Source organism: Oryctolagus cuniculus, chromosome 4, assembly GCF_051225735.1.
Source record: "Oryctolagus cuniculus isolate XC-2025 breed Fujian yellow rabbit chromosome 4, ASM5122573v1, whole genome shotgun sequence".
Classification (NCBI taxonomy): Eukaryota; Metazoa; Chordata; class Mammalia; order Lagomorpha; family Leporidae; genus Oryctolagus; species Oryctolagus cuniculus.
Genome location: NC_142870.1, coordinates 129,044,417 through 129,052,911, shown reverse-complemented (window position 1 = coordinate 129,052,911; position 8,495 = coordinate 129,044,417). Strand labels below are relative to the sequence as shown.

Genomic DNA, 8,495 nt, shown 5'->3' with positions numbered 1-8,495 from the left:
GCATTTTAGTTGATGGGAGTCTCTCTCAGTTTACTTCTGTGGGCAGCTGGCTGCCAAAGTAATGATGAGAGTGAAAAGGCAGGCAGAGAAGATGTGAAGTGGATATAACAGTACCTGCTTTCTCCAGGAAGAGAGCAAACAACAAATACAGCCAAACTCTGCTCCAGAGAGTAAGTGGCTGTCAACAATAGGAAATAGAAGATATATTCACTTCCAAGGGCTGCATAACAATGTAGCACAAGTTGGGTGGTTTCCAACAGCAGACATTCACCTCTCACCATTCTATATGCAAGTGGTCCAAAATCAAGGGATGGGCAGGGTGACTGTCTTCTGAGGTGTCTGACATAGAATTTCCCTTAGATTGCCCTCCAAGCTCCTTCTTTATTAACTGACACATGAAAAGTGTATTCACTCGTGGAATACTGTGTGATGTTTCAATATGTGTATGAATTGTACAATGTTTTAATCAGGGTAAATACACCATTTTCTTCAAACATTTATCATTTATTTATGGTGAAAACATCGAAAATCTGTTCTTCAGCTTTTGGTGATGGTTAACAATCCTTATTGCTGCCTCCCTCCAGTCTCTCTCAATCTCCAAACGGCCTTCTCCAAGGTATCGGTCTTTTTATAAACCCATCAGTCCAACTAGATTGAGGATCCAATCTGTTCCAGTATGACCAGATCTTAACTGATTATATCTTCAGTAATCCTATTTTCAAATAAGGTCATATTTTGAAGTTCTAGGAGTTATGACTTCAACATATCTGTTTGGGGAAAAACAAGCCAACCTGCCATAGAGTAGGATGACAGAATTCATGAAAAGGGTTGCAAATGCTTAAAACTACGCAGGAAACATCCGTAAAATGGCTTGACTAAAATTTCAAGTGAAAGAGTGGTTTAGTAAGACATGGGTCAGACCATCAAGTTTAAAAGACAGCAGTAATAAATGTGTGATTGGCAATAAAGAAAGCTATTAAAATCCTCTGTTTTCAAGGGATAGTGTGGTCTATATTTACTTTGAAGACTCACACATTGGGCATTGGAGACACAGCTTCAAGAAGATTCAATTAATAGTACTTATTTTTCCATTTGCCCTATTTCTTTAAAATTAAGGCCTTTCTGAAATTCTTTTAACTTTTGTGCTAATATTTAAAAATAAACTACTGAGTATTTCACTTCGGAGTTCCAGATCCTCTTTTATAAAAGAATGATACAAAAGGGCAGTACTGCTTCCACATGTTTCTATTCTTTAAGCTTCAAGGTCATTAATATAGAAGAAAAATATGAAAACATTAAAGCTAATTGCTAAATCTTTTAATATCTTTACTAAAATATCAAAAGTCATCTACTTAGGATTTAGATCCATAGTTGTAATATGTAATATGTAAATCACAATGCAAATGCAACATTATTGTTAATTATATCAGGATTATAGCATTATAGTTAACACTTAAACTGTTAAAGTTTTAAAATATGTACTTTGTAATCTTGGGGAAAAATAACTACAGACATATGAGAAGTGTCTGGAGAACATTTTGCTACTCCAAATAAATTGCAGTAGGTAGACCTGTGGTGACTGATTCCAAGCACCTTGAGTGTCAATTTAGTGATAATTTGTGCTCAGCAGCTTGCAGGAAACTGGAGTCCATTGGTGAAAAAGCAGGAACACATGATCAAGCTCAGCTTGATTGGCATCACGAAGGAGAACTCAATTTCACAAGCTTTGATGTCTGTTCCCTCTTAGGCTCTCCAGTCAGTCTTCTCCGCTGGAAACAGGAGTGTCTGCTCTGTGCAAGGACTGGTTTGAAAGCATTAACAATAAGAGCAAAGAAATGGACTTGATGTTCAAAGGGCTAATCCACATGTGAGCTTGGCTTGAAAGGGGTTATTTCCATATTATCACAGAACCAAGAATAGCCAGACTTGGATGAGGCATTGAAAATGTGGAGCCTCTTGCTGTTCTCCATTCTACCCTTGTCACAGATGTTGAATCAAGTGGGCTTGGATAAATGCAAAGCTCGGCTTCATGTGGTGCTCTTCCATTACACACATGTCAGTACATGGAGATTTCCATCTGAGAGAAAACCATAAAAAATGGAAATTAAACATATGGCCAATGACGGCTGCAAAAAGTTGTAGAGAGGAATAGTTGCACTCAAGGCTTTCAGGGACCTCTTAGATAATTGCTTAATTGAAATTTTATTCCTGTCATTGAATCTCACAGCAGGAGCGAATGTATAATTACAAAACAAGTTTGGACATTTCACTCTGGTTCTTTATACCAATGGATGAAGACTAGGCATTAATTAAGGGATAGCTACCATACAAATTGCCTTAGAGAAGAAAAAAAAAGGAAAAAAAGTAGGATATGAGACTGTAAGGATATAAATAAAAGAGAGCGAATCTGAAGCACTGCAGAATTTCCTTTGTTCTTTATATTGCTAACAGCATGATGGGAGTTTATAGTGAAAACGCTTTTTAAAATTAGTCATAGTCCAAATTTTGTTGTTTGCCGGTCAAGTGCCTTAGGTGATTTACTTCATTCCTCAGAGTCTCAGTTACTTATCAAATATCAATAACAATTGCAAATTGTCTACACTGTAGAATGAGTTTGAGAATTAAGTGAGACACTACAAGGAGGAGCATGTAGCAAACTGTACAGCGTTGATACCAGGAAATTGAATGCTTAACTCAGAGAAAGAATTAACCATTAATTTATTAACAAATGGTGTGGAAAAAAGAAGGAAAGAAGTATGTAAAAAAAGAAACTCATCCTTCAACTGGCAGTAATTAACCCCAAGAACGATAATAGGGTATAAAACTTTAAGAAACTCAATATTTATATTTTTGCATTTCAGAAAAAAAATTTATTATACATGAATAACTCAGAGGTCATTTAAATAACAAAATATGGTATTGTAAAATGCCTGTATAATTTTAAAACAATAAAGATTTGAACTTCTAAATCCTTTTTTTAATTTTTTTATTTATTTATTTTTTTGACAGGCAGAGTAGAGAGTGAGAGAGAGAGACAGAGAGACAGAGAGAAAGGTCTTCCTTTGCCGTTGGTTCACCCTCCAATGGCCGCCGCAGCCAGCGCACTGCGGGCTGGCGCACTGCACTGATCCGATGGCAGGAGCCAGGTACTTACCCTGGTCTCCCATGGGGTGCAGGGCCCAAGGACCTGGGCCATCCTCCACCGCACTCCCTGGCCACAGCAGAGAGCTGGCCTGGAAGAGGGGCAACCAGGACAGAATCCGGTGCCCCGACCGGGAATAGAACCTGGTGTGCTGGCGCCACAAGGTGGAGGATTAGCCTAGTGAGCCGCGGCGCCGGCTTGAACTTCTAAATCCTTATTCTAACTCTATGGATCTTAAAGTATCATGAAAATTAATGTAATGTTTTTATTGGTAGATAATCTTATAAGATTATTGTGCAACTCTCATTATTCTTACATTTTCTCTTTTTTTTTTCTTTTTTCTTTTTTTTTTTTTTTTTTGACAGGCAGAGTGGACAGTGAGAGAGAGAGACAGAGAGAAAGAGAGAGGAAGGTCTTCCTTTGCTGTTGGTTCACCCTCCAATGGCCGCCGTGGGTGGCGCGCTGCAGCCAGCGCACTGCGCTGATCCTAAGGCAGAAGCCAGGTACTTATCCTGGTCTCCCATGGGGTGCAGGGCCCAAGCACTTGGGCCATCCTCCACTGCACTCCCTGGCCACAGCAGAGAGCTGGCCTGGAAGAGGGGCAACCGGGATGGCAACCGGGACAGAATCCAGTGCCCCGACCGGGAATAGAACCTGGTGTGCCGGCGCCACAAGGCAGAAGATTAGCCTAGTGAGCCGCGGCACCAGCCATATTCTTACATTTTCAAAGGCAACATCTTCAAATAGATATGCAAGAAAGTAAAAATTAGGGTTTAAAATAATATTACTTTTTTGTCACTTAGTTGCTGCCTTTTTAAATTTTATTTAAGGTATAAAAATTTTATGCATTTCATAAATGCAACTTTAGAAACATAGTGATTCTTCCCATCCTGCCTTCCGTAATGCATGCACTCCCACCCTACTTCCTCCTCTTCTCTCATATTCCCATTCTTAATTTTCAAAAAGATCTATTTCCAGTTAACTTTATACTCATAAGATTAACCCTACAGTAAGTAAAGAGTTCAAAAAATATTATGAGGGAAAAAATACTCCTCAACAGTAGAGACAAGGGCTGTAAACAATCATTGAACCTCAAAATGTCAATTTTACTCCTATACATCACATTTTGGATACTCTCTTAGCTACCACAGATCAGGGAAAGCACATGGTATTTGTACTTTTGAGACTGGCTTATTTCACCAAGTATAATGGTTTCCAGTTGCATCCATTTTGTTGCAAAAGACAGGATTTCAATTTTTTTAACCATTGAGTAGTATTCCATAGTGTGTATGTGTCATACTTTCTTTATCCAGTCATCAGTTGATGGACATCTGGGTTTATTTCATATCTTAACTATTGTGAATTTGGCTGTACTGAATATGGGGTACAGATAACTCTTTAGTATGCTGATTTCATTTCCCTTGGATAAATTCCCAGGAGTGAGATTGCTGGGTCATATGGTATATCTGTTTTCAGCTTTCTGATGTATCTCCATTCTGTATTCCGCAATGGCTGCACCAGCTTATGTTCCCACCAATAGTAGATTAGGGTATCTTTTTTTTAACTTTTATTTAATGAATATAAATTTCCAAAGTACGGCTTATGGATTATAATGGCTTCCCCCCTATAATGTGCCTCTCACCCGCAACCCTCCCCTTTCCCACTCTCTCTCCCCTTCCAATCACATCAAGATTCATTTTCAATTCTCTTTATACACAGAAGATCAGTTTAGCATACATTAAGTAAAGATTTCAACAGTTTGCTCCCACACAGAAACATAAAGTGAAAAATAATAGATGATTTTTTAAATGATGATGAAATCATATCAGACCTATTGTCATGTTTAATCAGATTAGGGTATCTTTTTCCCCACATCCTCACGAGCATTTGTTGTTTGTTGATTTCTGTATGAGAGCCATTCTAACTGGGGTGAGATGAAATCTCATTGTGGTTTTGATTTGCATTTGCAAGATGGCTAGGGATCCTAAGCATTTTTCCTGTCTGCTGTCCATTTGAATTTTCTATCTTAAAAAAATGCCCGTTTAAGTCCTTTGTGCACTTCTTACCTGGATCACTTGTTTTGGTGTAGCTGAGTTTCTTGAGTGCTTTATAGATTCTAGATATTAATCCTTTATCAGTTGCATAGTTTGCAATATTTTCTCCCGTTCTGTCAATCACCTCTTCACTTCCCTGAGTGTTTCCTTTGCAGAGAAGAAGCTTATCAGCTTCATGTAATCCCATTTGACAATTTTGGCTTTGATATCCTGTACTTCTGGGGTATTTTTTTAAGAAGGCTTTGTCTATGCCAATGTCTTGTAGAGTTTTCCAAATGTTCCCTAATAATTTGATGATGTCGGTTAACAGATTTTGGTCTTTGATCCATTTTGAGTGCTTTTTTGTGTAAGGTGCAAGTCTTGTTCATGAAACAAGGGGTCTTGTTTCATACCTCTACATGCAGAGATCCAGTTCTTTCAGCACCGTTTGTTGAAAAGACTGTCCTTGCTCCAGTGATTCATTTTAGCTCCTTTGTCGAAGATAAGTTGGTTGTAGATGCTTGGATTTATTTCTAGAGTTTCTATTCTGCTCCATTCATCTACAAATCTTTTTTTTTCTAAGCTTTAAAATCTGCTATTGTCATGCCGGCTCTAGGCATTCTATTCTTAACAAAATAGAATGAGTGTTCCAATGAGCTGAGCAGAAAGTGTTTTTTGCTTTATAGGGCGAAGGGGCCAGAGAAGATCAGAAACAGGGAACAAAATTCAGAGCAGTTGTTTCAAAGTTACTTTCCTTGTAAAGGTTAAAGGAGAAGGAACTTCCTTATTTATGCCAACTAAAACTGGTTAATTTGGAGACTTGGCTATTATCTCTTGGACTCTTCTGAGTCACTGAAAGTTCCAATAAACATCTTTGTTTCAGTGTGGTAATACAAGATTTTAGCACGAGTAACTCCATTTTGATATTGTTTGTTGGGTCTAGTGTTGTGCTAAATTCAAATCAATAATCCCATATATGTTTTATTTAAACAAGTTGTAAGTAGAAATTTTAAGAAGGAACTATCATAAAAGCTGCATAAGGGACAAAAACCTGATTCTTTTTTGTTCCTTTCCCTACTAGTTATCTGACAAGGGATGTGCATATGGGTCCCTAAGCAGCTGTTTTTAAAAGTGAATTGCTGGGGGACAGCGCCATGGCTCAATAGGCTAATCCTCCGCCTGTAGTGCTAGCACTCATGGGTTCTAGTCCCGGGTGGGGTGCCGGATTCTGTCCCAGTTGCTCCTCTTCCAGTCCAGCTCTCTGCTGTGGCCCGGGAGTGCAGTGGAGGATGGCCCAGGTCCTTGGGTCCTGCACCCGCATGGGAGACCAGGATAAGCACCGGGCTCCTGGCTTCGGATCAGCACAGTGCGCTGGCCACAGCATGCCAACTGCAGCAGCCACTAGGGGGTGAACCAACGAAAAAGAAAGACCTTTCTCTCTGTTTCTCTCTCTCACTGTCCACTCCGCATGTCAAAAAATAAAAAAAAAGTGAATTGCTGGGGCGGGTGCTGTGGTGCAGTGGGTTAACGCCCTGGCCTGAAGCACTGGTATCCTATATGGGTGCCGGTTCTAGTCCCGGCTGCTCCTCTTCCAATCCAGCTCTCTGCTATGGCCTGGGAAAGCAGTAGAAAATGGCCCAAGTCCTTGGGCCCCTGCACCCACGTGGGAGACCCAGAAGAAGCTCCTGGCTCCTGGCTTCGGATCAGCGCAGCTCCAGCCATTGTGGCCATCTAGGGAGTGAACCATCAGACATAAGACCTCTCTCTATGCCTCTCCTCTCTCTGTGTAACTCTGACTTTCAAATAAATAAATAAATCTTTAAAAAAGTGAATTACTTTAAGCATGTGAGTTATTTTCTATATGGCAGTAAAGAAAAAAGTAGATGGGATCAAGGTGGTATGTACCAATGCCATCTCACTAGACATAGTGATCGGTTTTGGTTCATAACTGATCAAAATGATAGGATTAAAAGTCAAAGGGATCACATAAACAAGACTAGTGTCTGCTAAAACTAACTGATAGAATTAAAGAGGAGAGAAGGATCCAACATGGGAATGGGGATACACAGCAGACTCATAGAATGGCAGATGTCCTAAACAGCATTCTTGCCTCAGAATCAGCCCTTAAGGCATTCAGATCTGGCTAAAAAGCCCATGGGAGTATTTCAGGCATGGAAAGCCAAAACACTCTGGCAAAAAAAAATCACCTAAATGAAAGATCTCTGTGAGTAAGATCCCAGTAGAAAGAACAGCCATCAAAGAAGGAGGTACCTTTCTCTGAGGGAGGAGAGAACTTCCACTTTGACTATGACCTTGTCTAAATAAAATCAGAGTTGGGGAGCACAAAAGGCTTCCATAGCCTTGACAACTCATGACAAGAGCCTCAGGTGATTACTGTCGCCATAAACAAGAGGGTCAATTGTTAAATCAACAACAGGAGTCACTGTGCACTGACTCCCCATGTAGGATCTCTGTCCTTAATGTGTTGTCCAATGTGAATTAATGCTATAACTAGTACTCAAACAGTACTTTACACTTTGTGTTTCTATGTGGGTGCAAACTGCTGAAATCTTTCCTTAATATATGCTAAATTGATCTTCTGTATATAAAGATAATTGAAAATGAATCTTGATGTGAATGGAATGGGAGAGGGAGCGGGAGATAGGAGTGTTGTGGGTGGGAAGGAAGTTATGGGGGTGAAAAAGCCACTGTAATCCAAATGCTGTACTTTGTAAATTTATATTTTTTAAATAAAAGTTTAAAAAATGTAGATGGAAAATGAATGTGTTGATTGAGGAATTACTATACCAGCACTGAGCTGATTTTATTTAATGCTATAAAAAATTGTCTTCAATTGTTTTAAAATGTAAGGAAACCTACTTTCATTTGCTACACCACCACTGAAATATATGATTCTTAAAAGTGGAACCTTTTCTATTTTTTTTAGATCACATTCCAGAGGCAAAGCCATAATAAAATCTCAAAAATATTTCCTGTGCAAGAGGGCATGAAGAGCTTCAGTCAGAGCCGACAGGTGGCCCAAGTGTTAAAATTTCTAATGAGGGATAAATCCCCTAATTTCTTGAAAATAAATTAAAGGAGAAGAGTTCATTTGGTAAAAGAGAAATGAAGGTATCTTCAAGCTAATTTCAAGAGTCATGATTCTCTGTCTTTCAAACTGCACAGATCCAGGCATTTTTTGTTGTTATTTTTTATAAGTTTCTAGGATGAAGGATGGGATGAGAGGAATAATTAAGTTAAATTACAGAAATATATCACTATAAGGATGTAAGTAAATGAGAGAATAAAAGTTCTATACT

General features: G+C 39.0%; 1 long non-coding RNA gene across 10 annotated transcripts in view; it reads right to left on the bottom strand.

The window, feature by feature from the left end:
- Positions 1–483: 483 nt before the first annotated feature.
- LOC103350420 (uncharacterized) overlaps positions 484–8,495 on the bottom strand; it is a 220,619-nt gene continuing 212,607 nt past the window's right edge. For all 10 annotated transcript variants that reach the window (XR_016232675.1, XR_016232661.1, XR_016232663.1 and 7 more), the window contains one exon: positions 484–2,077. This is a non-coding gene — a long non-coding RNA (uncharacterized LOC103350420). The remainder of the gene's footprint in view (positions 2,078–8,495) is intronic.